Here is a 17242-nt window from a genome sequence, read left to right as displayed (position 1 = left end):
TTGCTCTGTTTGAGGAAAAATCCTGCTAAAGACAAAGAGGCCTGGAGTTTTCATAGCAGAGATCAGCTGTTGGTTAGAAGAGACCGAGAATATCTTTCAGAAATTGCTTGGTGAGAAGCGTGTGCCAGTATTTTTCTTCCTGTGTTCGTTTGGGTTTTTTTAGAACACAGAAATGTTGTTTATTTTGTCAAAAGAAAGAAAATGTCAAAGCTTTGAGCTCTTGGCCTTTCAGCAGGTGAGCTCACCAGTGTATAGAGGAGGTCAGTGAGCTGAACTTTGGCAGGGATATTAATATTTTATAATGCTCTGAATCAGCATAATTTATCTCATCAGTTAGGTCATGCCACAGTCCTGTGCAATTTAAGTCCTGAAATACCACCAGCAGCTACAAGCACTGCTCTCATTGAGAGCAGGAGGGCTCTTAAGGCAATTTCAACTCAAAGCAAGCTCTCATCCCTGGCTGCTGTAAAATGAAACGAGAACTCATTTTTAATACTTTTTTTGCTGAACTAAGAAGGAATGCAAGTAAATAAATGGGACATGATGTTAATAAAAACTGCCACAATTTAAATATCTCTCTGAACCAAGGAGGAAAATTGAGTAGAGCTATCTCTATATATTCTTGGTATGGAGGCTTTCTATAGGGGGATCCCAGACTAGGGAAAGTGTTCTCAGGCTCTCTTATGGCAGCAAATATGGACTGGCAGTAAAGCATTTAGCTGAAGCACAGGACTCCAGAAGAAGTAATTTAGTTTATCTCACAAACTGAAATTCTAATGATACTGCTTGCAACAACAGAAGTGTCACTTGCTAGTGACTAGTTACTACACTTCAGAATGCTTGTAATGTGTTTCAAGACTAAGAGAGAAGAACAACCAAAGCTCTTAAAGATATTCTAACTTTAGCATGTGGTATCAGTCCTACTGACTTGTGGTTACTAGTATTGCTTATCGTGCTTGCTTCCCAATCTTATTTGCCACCTGCTCCTCATTTACTGTCCCTTGAAGAGTGCTCATTTTGAGAGCTATGGGGGCAACATCCACTTCATTTATTGAGTTACCATATATCTGGCTGTGGTGGGAGGCAGGGAAGTCCAGCCTTCTAGCTTTCCATGGCATCCCGCAGTAATCTTGGATGGCTTTGGGATGTATCTCAGGGTGGGATCTCACATCTCCTTTCCCAAGGCATTATGATTCCTTTCTGTCTTCCTAAATATGAGAAATGCTGATTGATGTTCTTGCCCAGAAGCATGAATAGGAGTTATCTCTAGCAGTGCATGTGAACAGTCTTATCTGTGAAAGCACCTCAGTTCAGACCTGCTTTATCCTGCTCAGTCTCTCTTCAGTGTACCTGCTCAGTGTTGCAAAGCTTGGTGATAATTTGGGGATGTAGAGAAGCAGATCAGATATATTTTACCCTGTGCCTTATGCCATGATCTGAGCATGTGTTGTCAGCAGTGATATGATAGTGCCCACTGAGCACCTAGCCTCATTTGTTATACCAGTCTATAAATCTCTAGTTTTTCCTTCAAGATTTCCTATTTTGCAGTCATCAATGTGCCTGCACATGTAGGAACCTGTTGGCAATAATGGTAGCAGTAGAAAAATATTGAGGGTGTAAGAACAGGCTGCTCAGACTTCTTCAGTACTAAATTCACATGCCTTGACTCACATCTTCTATTTAGAAATCATAAATTCTGTTACATGAAAGTTCATATTCATGGGCCATTAGCTTTGTTTGTCACTTAGGATAATTAGTATAGATTCATAGAATCATTTAGGTTGAAAAAGACCTTTAAAATCATCATCCAACCCTAAACCAAACACTGCCAATTCCACCACTAAAAGGTGGCCCTAATTATAGAATCACTTAGGTTGGAAAAGACCTATACAATCATTAAGTTCAACTGTAAACCTAACACTTTCTCCCTTCTTCAAATGTCCTGGACAAATAGAGGTTTTTAATTTCTCAGTATATTGTATAAAAGCGCCTGGTAGTGCTCCGCTTTCTTTCCTATAGTAACAGAATAATTTGAATATGAATGTAAATACTCAGATTTCATATACACATTTTCAGGTACATGCTGTCAGAATTCCACAATACACAGACTGCAAAACATTGAAGATGCAGATTCAATAAGTCACCTTCCATTTAAAGAAGTGTCCCAGTGTTTTCCCTGATATTTTGGGCACAACATTTGTCCTGTTCACATTGATACAAGAATCAAGATCGGTTGAGTTAGTTTTTTTGCTTTTAAATCCAATGATATGACTGAATTCATAGTAATGTCCCTTTGCTACTTTCTTTGTAGAACTGGAAAGGGGCAGGGCAGCTTTTTTATAGGTGGTTCTGTTTTTTCTGTGCACAGACTGTCCCAATAATTAAGTGGGCAAGCTGGCACAGGAGTGCATGTTGTCAAGAAGCAGGAGTTAACATCAAAACTTAAATTAATGTTGCTTGTTTCAGGCAAACTCAGTAAACACTTATATTGTATCAGTTTTGCAGTCAAAAATAATTTAAAAAATCTGACAATGGCTAAATTAAACAGGTTCCATTACTGCCTTGAAAGGTAAAAGCGTAATTGCCTCTTGCATCTGGTAAAATGGATTTTGCATTGTGATATTTAACACATAGTGAATGAGAAAGCTAAAGTCAATAAAAAGTAGACTGAAACTTTGTGCTTTCCCTCACTTTTCTTATTGTTGCCTAGAAGCACTAGGCAATTGATGCAAGTATTTATTGAAGAGGTTTGGATACCACACTCTCCTTGCATAATATTTCTCTATAAAATATTCATATTCCAGTTGGAGTTCATAATATATGTATTGAATGAAGTGTGGCAGGTTTGCTATAGCTAGTAAGTAAGAGGGGCTGTACTTTTTCAGAGGTAGAAGCTGGCAGTTTTAGGATTTCCACAGGCCAATATGAAAATATAATTTTGGAATATTGAGGACTGCAGCAACCTCCTCTCAGGAGCCTCTTGTGGGCTGAGACAGCAGAGGTTCTGGGCAGCTGTTGGGTAATTTGATGAGTGCATTGTTGGTAAAGGGGGCTCCCCCTCACCTGAGGTCCTAGACTTGTGGGTGGTAGAAATGGTGAACAGTGGCGTCCATGGGGTAGCTCTAACCTCAGCTGTGTAAGCTGCTCTGTGTGTGTCAGTGTACAAGGAGGGCACTCTTTGATTTCCCAATGCAACATCACTAGTTTTGTTTTTAGCAACTGCTGAAAAGATGTGGTGAAAAGAAGACAAAGTAAAATCTCTATAAATACTTCCTTGCCAAATTAAAATTTTGGGCAGTTTTAATGCACTGATGTCATTGATACCACAGAGTTTCTCTTTGCTCAGATGTGGAATAGCTATGGTGACATTGTGTATATATATTAAAGCTGAAAGAATAATTTGAAGAGAATAATTTATTTGATGTATTGATCTGCCCTCTCACCTTTTTTATCTGTCTTGTCCATTTAGACAGAAAATTCTTTGGTCGTATCCTGACCCCAGTAAAGTCAATAGTGAAATGCTGATAGACTTCACCAGAGCCTGGATCTTACCCTGGGGGTTTTAACTTGGCAGCTCTACGGAGCCTTGATATTTACAAAGCAAAATGGACCAATTATTTAAACAAGAATACAAGGAATGAACAAATAGTTTTGTGAGTGCTAAAGAAGAGATGCTTGCTCTGGGGTCTGGGTCAATTCTCCAGTGTCTAATAAGATGTGAGTGCATACCTCAGGCTTTGCCTCAAGCTTCTTTTTGATAGACTGCTTTCATGAGGCTGTTGGGAAGAAAATACTTCAGAGACCTTTTCCCCTTTGTCAAATCCAGTTTTAGTTAAGCAATAGGCAGGAAAATTACTGAATGGGAGGGAAGGGAGGAGACACAGACACAGTGAACGACTTCATAAGCCACATAGTCTAGGAAAACATTTTAAAATTAATAATATCAAACTAATTCTAATTGGTTCCCCATTATTTCTGCTTTATTTTAGAGATTTTTAGCATTAATCTCAAAAGGAAATTTTAACATAGCCTTCCTTTTTGCTAGGTGTTACTCTCTAAAGTGTGCCACAATGAAATCTAATAAGCATATGTGCTTCTTCAGTCTTAGGGTTCCTTTAAAATAAATTAGTGTGGAGGTGTGTCCTAGACTATCAGAAACCAAAGAGATGGAGTGAGGAGAAAAGCACCTCCTTCTAATTCCTGTTGTTTGTCCTTTTTGTGCATCAAATGATAAAACAGAGAGATCATACCTGTGTTTTGCATAGGTCCCCATACAGCTAAGCTTGGATCAAAGGGACTTGCTAAGTTTGCAGAAAGATATGATCTTTTTAGACTTAAGGAAAAAATATTTTGGAGAACTACAACTCATGTAAATGAAGCATATACTCAATGCCTTTCCAGAGAATCTTAAAATAAAGCATGAAAAAAGAAGTACCAAATTAAAGGTTATTTGGAAAAGAACAGCCATAACACACGTGGATAATGAATTGCATGAAGATCTCAGGCTTAAAGACCTGTAGGAACAGAGAGAGCAACTAGCAGCAGAAAACCTACTTCTATTACCCAAATTGCACACATTTTGTGCAAGAATGACTGAACTTATCTTCTTGTAAGTCTGTAATCTGTCTATGAAAACCCCAAAAGTTTTCAAAATTTGAGCACTGTTTACTTGTGTAGGTTTTGAGCACCCTCAATTTCTGATAATGTCAGTAAGTGCATTCAGCAGTGTAGGGTACTGGGAAATCAGAAGAAGCTGCCACACACCTTGGAATGTCCAGGAATTTTATGTACTATGGATATTCATAATTTTCTGGAAAATATTATGTTTCCTGGATATGAGTTTGTATTTTACACTTTGACAGCCAAAACGTGGGTATAATTTCAAACTCATATACAGTGACATGATATTGAAGAGCTCTGAGGTATTGATCAAAACACACAGAAGAATGAATGACAGACTCAGAAGTGGATTTATGTGAAGGACTTCAGCTCTATGGCTTTACAAAAGCAGCTGGGCAGCAAATGTCTAAATCACACTTAAAATGGTGGTGGTTAGGCATCAGAGCATGGTTACAAGAGTCCAGCCGTGAAATCAGTGACTTGTGGCAGAACTCCCTCTTCAGACTGTACAAGGGCATAGCCTTTGGAGTTGGGATAGAAGTTATCAAGAGAATATTCTCCTAAAGTCTCAAATTTCTCTGCTCCTAGGTAGTCTGGATTCAACCAGCATAACTGTAGTAATCTCACTGAACTTCCCAAATTGGTGGAAAATGTAAGAAATCAGAGATGGAATATAAACACCCTCAAAGAGGTTACTGTTCTCAAATGGCTATATAGGAGTTTGGAGCAACCAGCAACCTAAGCTAGACACATCGATTAAATATCTGAAATTAGATGGAATGTATCTAGCTGTGGTCCATCAGCTAATTCTATCTCATTTACCTCTGAGAAAAGATAGAGTGATTCTGGACAAATTTGTCTTGCATTTCCGAATATGGAAATTTCATATCCTGCTGTGCTTGTATCATAGGGAGAGGGAAAAGAAATGAAAAATATAGGCTGACAAAAATAACTTTTAGATCTCCAAATTATCTGAAAGTGCCTTCTACTGCCAAGGTTTAAAAGTCTAAGGGTGAAGGCTAGAATTTAACTTGTTCAAGGCTTAATCTTCTCCAGACATTGAGTCAGTGTGGGTTTTGGTGAAGAATTAAAACAGAAGTGTCTAGCCCATGTCACATTCTGTGGTACAGTCATTCCCACTGGTGAGAATAGGAGCACTAAGGATCAGAAGCAAGTGAATAGAGAAAGGTGTACTGTAATTGCAAGCAAGTGAAAAAGTGTGTATATACTTTTTGACAATCTGCTTCCATATATCATAAATTTATGCTGCACAGCCTCATAAATTAATTCCACTAGGCATCACTGTGCAACTCTTCCCACGTTTTTAAATCCAAAGGGAAATTACTTACAGAGGGCCATTCCTTGGTGGCTTCAGAAGCAGTTAATCCATGGTGTGCTCTCTGCTGAATCACAGCTGGATACCTTGGGTCTTCCACTTCAGCATAATTCAGCTGGACCAGCTGCAGATTTGGAGTGCCTGCATATTTAGAAATGAATTTTACTTTTTGTATTTGCAGCAATGCCAAGGGATGTGCTTGGCACATTTATATCCTAGTGAAATCTGACTCCCAGCACTGAAGAACTCAAAGCCTTCTAGGATCCAGACATCTCAGGTGCTCTGAAACAGTCCTACAAGAATCCATAGCAAAATACAGGTAGCTCAGATGGTTAATGTGATCATGCCCTTCTCAAACTTATTCCAAGCTTATGTTTGATCCTGGCATTGAAGATTGCTTACCTTAAAAAAGCCTTATCAGCTTTCAGAGGACACCTGTGTCTGTGTCCATATTCATTTAGTGTGACCCTGACCCTCTTTCTCTGCTGGTTCTTTTGTGAGCACATTAATTTTAGTGGCAATGCTTATTGCATAAATTGTCCATTCAGTCATTCCAACGCACACCTGGAGCTGCTCCTTGGCTGCCTGAAGAAAGAGATTGCTAATCCTGAAAGCCAGCAAAAAGGCTGAAGCAAAGGCTGCTTTAACCAGTTGACTCCCATTCCTATGAAGGTGATTTCTGAGGGCATATCCTACAACCTGACAGCAATATGGGTTTGGAATACACGGCACCTTTCTTGTCTTGACACCACCAGCAGCTTTAGTAAGAATAACTTTTTTAGTTTATTGCAGCGCTGTGACAGATGAGATCTTCCCAATCCCATCACAGTTCAAGACTGCATATGAGGTGCATTCCGTGAGAACTTCTAATTGCTCTTGTATCAAGCCTTAGATGATAAAAAAAAAAAAATTGCTGGGATAAGACTTGCAGTCTCCTTCATATTGACAAGTTCCACCAAATATTTTTAGAAACCTTATCTTAATATAATTATCTGGGGTTTTCTGCTTGAAGTCCTGAAGTTTGGGACTGGCCCTGTGATCAGCAAAGGTCAAATACTGGGTGAATGTGATTGGGCTCCCCAAATTTGCATTTCCTACAAAACACAACTGTGGTCCTGTGGATGTCAAGAGTGACAGACTGTGGAAACACACTCCCTTTTTTGGCTGTCATTTTTGCAGGCACTCACTGACAACAACTATTGTCACCTAAAGCTCTAAGGTGGGCTGCTGACCAGTACATAGTTTTGGATTTTCTTTGGACCTCAGCATTCATTGGCCACATTTTCAGACCTGCACTGAGTAGTTTTTAGCAGACTGTTAGTATTCAAGTAGAGAATTCATAACTAACATAACTAGAAGTCTGTAGAAAACATAATTTTACATTTATGCTAAAAATGCCTCTCTCAGAGGCAATAATATTTTTGAATTAGTTGTTTTTCTGTGTCATTATTGAAAGAAACTAGAACTCAGTTTTCTTTGGGGTTTCAGAAGCATTATCTTTTTCTTCCCAGTAGATTTGTTTTCTTCATTGTCAGATTGTTCCTGCAATTTCTGGGCATCAAAATGAGGATAGAAACATGATACTTCAGAAAATTTTTATGCAGCCATATTCCCAGGACAACCTGACAGACAAAATAACAAATCTTTTAGAATCAAAGAAGGTCCTAATGCAAAGCTGAAATTCAGATAGCCTTCCTAAGGGTAACTGTCTAGGGCAGTTTTGTGTACACCGTAATTCCAGCTCCACTCTTGTTTCATTGCTTGAGTTACAGCCTATATTGTTAGGAAAATTTTGATGTGAAGATATGAACAGTATAATCATAAACACTTTAAAAGGCTTATTTTGACTGAAACTTTAAGCTTTTAAGCATTTTTCTATGGTAGCTCTAAATCTTGTGGTCAATAACTGTGTAGCATACTGGATGCTAGTGTTGTCAATTACTTCATACCAAGTTCTGGTGGCACCAAGTTCTGATGTACAATAGTACCTTGGTAATTTAGGCACAGAAGTTGGGAAATGTTAAAGAAAATGACTAAGATAAAAGCTATGCACAAATTTATTTGGCTAACGAAATAACCCAAGCTATGTGTTGCACAAGTAAAAAAAAAAAAGATAAATTTTCCTCATCCAATTAAAAGTAAACCTGTTGTTGTTGGTTTTCTTTGTTTGTTTGTTTTTGGTTTTGTTTTTTTGTTTGCTACAGGAATTACAGAGAAACAATTCAGAGAGCAGATACTCACCCCACAGCATCTTACCTTCTTATACAATCAGTGGACAAATCCTGTCAGTTTTCCATATCAGCATTCAAACCAAAGGAAGTATGAATATAAAGTAATTGCTGAAGTTTTACTTTTCTGTTCACAAAAATTTTTGAACAGTAAATAGGAAAACTATTCAAAATCACTTAGAATTATTGATGAAATAGAAATACACTTCATACTTACATCAATTAAAATTGTATGGTCTTTCCTGGTGGTGGGTTATGTGCCATATTTCAGTTCTCATCATGACAACTGGCTGTAGTACATATAGTGATAGACTGGATTTGTATATGTGTCTATGTAAATTCAGAGCTTGGATTATGCACTCCCCCCCCCCAAGAACACTCTTAAAGAGCTTCATTATGAAGATTTCTGTTAAAAAACTTAGGTGACCAGAGTTCATGGCAAAGCAGCTGACTGGGAATGGCAGATCCCCGTGCATGCTCCTTGACTTCCAAACCCAAAAGTTGCTGTGTTTTCAATGTGTTTAGGAAAGTTAATGAAAATATAGTTTTGTATTTGTGAGATGAGTTGAAAGAAAAGTCTCAAAAACCCCTCCACAATATTTTAAAAGGCAATTTTAGTCCTAACAGAGCCAGACAATAGATGTACCAGTCTCACTAGATTTGCTTCAATTCCCATTCAAGTCAATGAAGAGAATCCCATTGGCTTTAAGTAGGACTTAGATTATCAGGATTTATGAAGCAATTTTGTTTTGTCTGTGTTAGGAATAGGAAATTTTTGAAATGATCCCATTCTTGAGGAAATCAAATCTCTGTACCTTGGCTTAAGATTGCATATTGAGAAAGAGGCAGGAAAAGCCAAAGTTCCACTTAACTCAAATAGTCTGTTTGTAGTGCAATGTGCAGAGAGACAGAAAATACCTTCCACATCAGAAATGTGGTAAAATCAAAAGTCACATCCTTAACATTAGAAAGTAGTAAGTTTGGGGAGCAAGAATTAAGCATGCAGAATGCTTTCAAATTATGGATATTTTAGCCTTTTTTCTTATAATCTTTATTCTTAGTTATATCAGGCCTGTGATCCTGAGACAAGTAGCTCTGAATTAACTTTTTTTTAAAAAAGAGAAGCAAAAATGTGTGTACAGATAAGCTTTGCAAGATGTATCTTTCCATGATAAAGCATCACGTCCTGTAATAACTGGAAAAATAATGGCACCTTTTCTTCTCACCTTTCTTTCACAAAGCCCATGTATGAGCTTCTTTTCTCTCTTGCCTTTAACACAGCCTCCTAATTTAGCCAACATTACATTTATGAATAAGTTCTGAGCAAAAACTTAATCCTATTTTCAAGCTTCTGGAGAGTTCAGAGGCAATCAAATCCATCTTCAAATGAAAATGATGAACGTAAGTCCAATAAGTCATCTATATTTTTTTCTAATGACATCAACTTCTCTTTTGCCTGCCTTACCTAGAAGCCTGCATGGTCTTTGTCTGTGAAAGAGCTCATACTTCACTCTGCAGTCTCAGAGAGTTTGATTTAGGATAAGGATTTTACTGCTGCCTATTTTTATAGCTAAGGTTTATATATATGTGTTCTACAGTTCAGTGAGGTTAGAGGTGTGTCATGATGTACAAGCATCAGTGCCTTCTATTCTCCAGTTTCACTGGAAAGGTGTTACTTCTGTGTGTTGAATTTTTCCCATTATTCAAAGAACATTTGATACTTTAACAAATAGGTCCATATTTCACAAACACCTCGGTATCTGACCTGTCATTACACAGGTATAATACTACATGGAGAGAACATAGGAGGCTGTAGTTCCTTCCCCCAGATTACCCTGGGAACCAGAGAGCAGCTGCAGTCTTGTTGCCTATCTTTTACATCTCAGCCAGAGCTGTCTTTGTTACCAGGACTTCTATTGAGAAGTCACAAGCCTTGCAGTGAATGATGAAATAGAAACTGATTCCTTTTATAGTAAGACTTTAAAAAGTCTTCAGTGTTACACTCAGTCATACACAAATGAGCTCACATGGAGATTATAGCTCCAACTCAGAGAGATAATGTGGACAGCATTATAGGTCTTTGTGGGCTTTGAAAATTGTGACTTGACTATAATATTAAGCAGTCTTTAAAAAGCATTAAAAAGGAATAGTCTAAGGGCAGTCAGATGTGTACTGGGAAAGATCCAGTGTTTTCAAAATTATAGTGTTAGGCATGTTTATTCAAATCAGTGATCAGAAGGGATAACTGGATGAGAATTCCTTAAGTGCTTTGTAATGGCTGTGGATTACAGTTAATCATACACATTTTGCAGTCAAAATAAATTGAGCTTATGTGGCTACAGAAACTACTACTGCTATAGTTTGGGGGGAGGTGTGTCCCTAATGACCATTCTTAAATCCAGACATCAATAAAAACTTATAGAATACGGAAATGCCCCAATGAATTCTGAATGTTTTGAAATTTCTGCATTTGATAACCAACTTAAATATTGTAACCCTTAATTTTTTTATTTGTAGCACACTTTTTTTTCAAATACCTAAAGGAATAGTTAAGTCTGATAGTGATGCAGCTGGAAAATTGTGAATATTAGAGCCTTGACCTTGGAATTTTCTTGTTGATATGCAGCAGGATATAGTGTTGTGATGCTCAGTTGGGTGCTGTCATTTTGGAACATGTAGCTGCAAATGAGGTACCTCTGCTGCCTGCAAGGCATTGGGAGAAGTGTGACAGTCTCAGAATTGCAATATAAAACAGAGGGTGTGACTGAGTACACATAAGAGTAGGTCTGAAATTGTCTTGGGCACTCAATCCCATGAGTATGGAGTGGTCAAATGAAGGCATCAAATGAAGGTTCATGCCGGGAACAATTTTGTTAATCTTCCTCTTCAAAAAGAGTTTTTGTTTGGAAAATTGGCAGCTAGAGAAGCTTTGTTTTTGAGGTAAAGCCTTTATTTCTAGGCTCCAGTGCCAGGACTGTTAAACCATTCCTTATGATTGTTATGCACAATGCCTAGGGAAGGCTAAGAGCAGGAACCAAAACAAGGTATCTCTTAATCTTTCTCTCAGAAACCAGGGGTCCAGTTGCTGATGCTCAGTGATCTCCTGCTCTTCCTTTCTTTCATGCAGTGACCCTTGTCTTTCCACAGCATGGCCCCATGCTGCAGGGAAGGGTAGGAACTGCATTTCTGCTGCCTTACTGATTCTGGTATGTTTAAATAGGAAATATAAACCTTTAGCTGAAGGAAGACCAAATCTGTCGCATTCTAAGGAAGTCCCATAACGCACTGAACTGCTCGGTAAAGCTGAGCCAACGTCCTTCCCCGCATTTCTTATGCAGATCTCTTTTGCATACAGTATTAAGTGTCACCAGCAGCTCTTAAGTCTGCTTGGAAAAAAACCTGCTGAATAACATTTAGAAATCTACCTCATAGAGGCAGTAACTTTGAGGCTCCTTCTCGGGCTCTGATAGCACAGAATCACAAGAGGTTGGAAGGGACCTTTTGTCTAACCCTCCTGCTCAAGCAAGGTCACCAAGAGCAGGCTTCTCAGACACTGTCTGTAACATGGGCAGAGGTTTATTAAGGTGATGACAGTTCTGTTTTCATATAGAAACAGAACCTTTTCAATTTTACCAGAAAAAGATATCATTTTTTATAAGGAGTCATTCAGGGTTTTTGAGGATTAGATTTTTAGCCTTAGATCTGTACTCAGGGTCTGTCTGAGCATATCCTCACTTTTGGTGGATTGCTCTAGTTTATGTGATTTTTCAGATTAGATATAATAGATATCCAGAAGGTTAATGTCTGTAAACCCCGAGGGGTATTCTGTAGGCTGAAAACAATTCAGTCTAATAGGGAGGGGACCCTACTGGTATCAGTTTATCAGATGCCACAAGCATTGCAGTCTGTAGGGAAGGATTTAGTCCCTTCAGTCAGGTATACAGACATTCTGCTAGGAAGACTACACTGGTATGGACTGAAACAACTAATAAAGATGCACTTTTGGAATATTCCTATATTAAATGTCTGCCCAGGGAAAGGGAAGATGGGACTTGTTGTGGATATTACCCTGAAGCACACTGGAGGATTTAATGGATGCTTTTCTTTCACCCTGGGAGAAGTACAACTCTGTTCATGTATTTTTTCCTGCTGTACAGATTCCTATAATCTTATTTCTTTGGATGCTAGCCCATTCAGCACTTCTCTGGCTTTAAAGATAGCCTGTCTAGTGTTTATTTTGCCTTTCAACAGCACAAGTTTAAAATTTAGAAAAGATTGGGCAGCAGGAGTAGCAAATACAGTGATTACATGAAGTGCAAAAGTTGAAGTTGCCTGCACCTTGTAATTTAGCCATTTGCAAGGTAGTTAGATAAGAATCCTTGTAAAGCACTGCTGGACTTTGAGTACAAAATTATTTTTCGTTAGATGTGGTTTCAACTTGGGGCACTTGTGGCAATCATTTCAGCATACTCATTTCTGAACATGTACTCCCTGTAAAGCAGTCAATAGGAGAAGCAGGTGAGTGAAACAGCTGATAATTTTCCACCATGAATGAATACTCCATCCTACTTGGTAGATGTTTTCCCCTTGCGAGTTCAATAAATATTTATGTCAACCCTGCTGTCAAGTAGCAGTCTCAGTAACAGACAGTTGCTAAATTAAGATACTTTCCTTGGCAGTAATGGAAAGCTAATAATGCAATTGCCATATGCAAGCCTTGGCGAAGATTTACCTTTATAATTATCATAAGAGGTTGAGCTGCAACTCCAAGAACTCCAACTCTCTTCCTTGGTAGTGGTGCTTCACAGGGGCAGCTGCGAGTGAACTTCAAGCAAAGAAAGCAGAGAAGGTGGGAGATGGTGCTGCAGGCTGTGACCTGCTCACAGAGGTGTTCCTCCATCAGTGTGTTCTGGCAGCTGTAGGCACAGGTCCCAGCACAGACAGATGTGTTCTAGTAGGCAAGAAGTTCAAGAAAACCGCTACACATTCAAGCAGACCTATTTTTTCCTTCCATTCATCCCTCAGCTTCTCTGTCTTTACTGTTGTATCCCCAGTAGAATGGGCAGATGGAGAATTACAGCTGCTTTTTGCAGCTACAGTTCAGGAAAGACACCTTGGAATCATCATTGACAGATCTCTGAAATCATTGTCTCTATGTGCAGCAGCAGCTAAAAAAGCCAGCAAAATATTGGATATCAGCAGAAAGGGTATTGAGAACAAGACAGACATCAGCATTTTGCTGTGATATAAAACCTTAATGCGCTCCCATCTTCAGTGCTGTGTGCAGTTCTAATCTCTGCATCTTAAGAAGAACATGGTGGAGTTAGAGAAGCTACAGAGAAGGACAAATAAAATTAAGATGGTGGGACTGCTTTATGCAGAGAAACTGCAAAAGCTAGGAGTTTCCATGGAGGGACTGGATATAAGGAATACAGAACCATTTTTCACCAAATTTCACATGACCATATTTAGGCTGGACTCAACGAAACCTGTAGATCAGTAACAAATAAAGAAAACACTTCTCCAACCACTTGGTTTGCAGACTTCACAGAATAGTATCTCACCAAATTGCTGAGGTTGGAAGGGGCCTCTAGAGATCATCTAGCCCAACCTCCCAGCTCAGAGCAGGGTCAGATAGAGCCAGATGTTCAGGGCTGTGTCCATGTGTTGATTATCTCCATGAAGTCCACAAATTGTCTGAGCAATATGTGCCAGTGCTTGATCACCCTCATACTGAAAACCTTTTTCTTATGCCTAAATGTAATTTCTTTCATTTCAGTTTGTGCCCATTGCCTCTTGCCCTGTCACTGGGCACCACTGAGAAGAGTCTGGCTCCACCATCTTTGCTTAGCATTATCAGGTATTTTTTCATGGGGAAGATCCCCCCCAAAAGCCTTCTCTTCAATAGGTTGAATAGGCCCAGGTCCGTCAGCCTCTCCTTGTATGCTCCAGTCTCAGTCCTCTGCACTATCCTTGGCTGCACTTGTTACAGTATGTCCCTGTCCCTGTTGCACAGGTAGCCCAGAACTGGACACAACACTCCAGGTGTATTTCACCAGTGCTGAGCAGAGGAGATGGACAACCACTCTGAACTTGCTGACAGTGTTATTCTTAATGCAGCCCAAGAAGCTGTTGCTGCAAGGGCACAGTTCTGGCTCATGTTCAACTCAGTGTTACGAGGATCCCCAGGTCTTTTTCTGACAAGATGTTTTCCAGCTGAGTGGCCCCCAACATATACTGGTGCATTTTTCTCCAGGCACAGAATTTTGCACTTTCTGCCTGTCAAGGTGCCTCTAAATGGCAGCACAGCCATCTGGTGTATTGACCACTCCTCCCAGCTTTGTCATCTGCAAAACTGCTGACAGTGCACTATCCAGGTCATGAATAAATATATTAAACAATATCAGTGTTAGCATTGATCCCTGGGTACATAGCTGGTGTCTGGCCTCCAGCTGGACATTGTGCTGTTTGCAGGAGACTGTGGAGGTAGACGAATATCAGCAGACCGCTAAGGTTCTGCAAAAAAAGGAATTAGACAAATTAATTAATAGACAACAGGTCCTTAGGCAGATTTTATAAGTAAACATCAGCAATGTGAGACCGCTAAGGTTCTGCAAAAAAAGGAATTAGAAAAATTAATGGACAACAGGTCCTTACGCAGATTTTATAAGTAAACATCAGCAATGTTCCTTCTAACATCCTTATTCCAGCAATTATGCATACTGGGAAGAGGATGGGACTGCAGAGGCTCTGGGGGAAACTCTGGCAGTGTGAGACGTAATACTGGTTTGCATAGACCTTTAGTCTGGCTCAATATAATGTTTCCTTTCCCATTGTTGAAAGCCCATTGTTGCATAAACTGTGGGACCAAGTGCTTTCTTCTCTGTCTCTCTCCAACCTTTTCTCCTCAGCCTTACTGATTTCAGATTTCACTGGTTCTTTGACATCTGTCTGGCACTAGTAGCACAGCTGCATATAACCTCCTAGACCAAGTAAGATCTCTTCTCACACAGCTGATGAACTGAGACATCCTGGCATACTCTCAGGCCACTCTATACTCTGCCTGTAAAGAGAGGTAATTTTCTCCTAGGACAAGCTATCCCAGATTTTTCCTGTATTTTTGGCAAGAGACATAGTACTGGAAATGTATGTCTTCCCTGTTTTTATGACCTGCCCCTGAAGGCAAGGTAACTGAGGTTCTTGTTAATGGGTCTCTTGGGGTGGATTAGAGTGAAATGACACTGAATGACTGGTGTTTATAAATATAGGTAAATGGCAGGTTTTAAAACAATTTTGTTGCAATGGAAAGGAGGTATGTAACCAATTTGCTTATTATTATCTATAGTAATATAGCAATACGAAAGTATAAAGATCACTTAAGAAAATATATAAGGAAAGGGAAGAAAGAGATAGAAAAGATAAGAGTAGGTAGTGGAGAGGCAAGATACGTGGATGCAATAATGAGACCTGATTGTTGCAATTTTGATGTCTGTTTGTCAAAGTGATGGTCACAGTCTTGATCTGTTGGGAGTGGGGGAAGCCCACAAAACAGAGTTCAATGGGTTAATATACCTTCAGGTTCAGGGGGAATGCCCAGGTTACCCACCCTGGGGGAGAGTTTTACACTGCCTGGGGCAAGACTGTGGGTCATGTGCAGTCCTTTGGTGAAAGGCCCCAGAAATGAGTCTGAGAGTGCTTTGGGGGTTGTTGGCAGTCACAGATGTGACCAAAGATAACTTGGAGTGGTCTTTGTTTGACTAGTGATATGTGTATGAGCAGTTGCTTCCTTCCACACAGTTTACTGTGGTGGGAGTTTTTGTTCGGATGTGTTAACAAGGATGTGCTAACCAGAGCTTGCCTCTGCCAGGCTTGGAATCAGCTCCCTCCTGTTGCAAATTCATCCCTTCTCTTCGTATTTCAAGTTCCTTCTGTGGCCTTGACAGTGCTTGAGACAGGCAACTGTGCCCTTTAACTGTGCTCTTTAACTCCTTACATCTATTCTGTGAAGATTTTGAATAGGGAGGCTGTGCCTGAGGACATTGGAACATGACAGCATTGTCAAGGTCACACCATGTGGTGGTGGGGATAGGACATTGCCAGATGTAGAGAATGATACATTGAAGAACAGCCACCCCTATATGGGGGCATTCTAGAAGGTCCCAGAAAAGCCACTTTAATGTTTATCAACTGCAGTACTCATCATGCTGCATGGCCTAGGCAGAGCAGCCAGTCAAGCAATTTGACATTGAAAGTTTAGAAATAAATGCATACATTTTACCAATAAGAACTTTTTTGCCTTAATTGGGCTAGGATTAGTCATCTTGAGAAAAACAAAGTTACAGGGTTACAAAGTTAGTGATGTATAAATGCGCACATGCACACACACATGTACCTGCTCTCTGCCACACAGACACACATACATACGTGCATACACAGCAGCACTCCCCAAGAAGTAACATATGGTTTGCTGTATTTCCAGGGTTGGAGAAGTGAGGCTCAGACCATGCTAGAGGTGGTTCCATTAGTTGATACTAAAAAGTCAGCACTTAGCAGATAAATGTGGCAGATGAAAGACCACTTCCCCTTACTCCCACACACATGCTTGAAACAGGAGTAATTTGAAATATACTGCAAAATGTTGATTTTTAAATGTTACAGACTGTGGATAAAAATACGGGATTATTTATTTCGTCTGTAATTCTGTGAATGCTTAGCTCTTGATTCTTTTAAGCTCCTTCTCCCCAAAGTAAGAAAGAAATCCTGTCTAGTTATTTATGGTGACAGGCTAACTCCCAGAATCATTATATTTTTGAAATGGTGTTTGTTGCCCCTTGAAGGAGCAAAATCCTATCTTAAATGTATGATTTTTATAGATATATTGTTTCCTTTTGAGGAAACTGGGCATTTGAACAGTATTAATATATTTTGTTTGAATGCAAGTTCCTCGGACTTAACAGGGAAGCTGAGTCCTGTTAATCTTTTGATCACTGGAGATCGAATGTTTTTTAAAGTGAAAAGAATTGAACAATTTGTGCATTAGCCCTATATTGCAAAGTGC

The sequence above is a fragment of the Corvus brachyrhynchos genome, unplaced genomic scaffold, assembly GCF_000691975.1.
Source record: "Corvus brachyrhynchos isolate BGI_N302 unplaced genomic scaffold, ASM69197v1 scaffold142, whole genome shotgun sequence".
NCBI lineage: Eukaryota > Metazoa > Chordata > Aves > Passeriformes > Corvidae > Corvus > Corvus brachyrhynchos.
Note: the sequence above shows the minus strand (reverse complement) of the source record.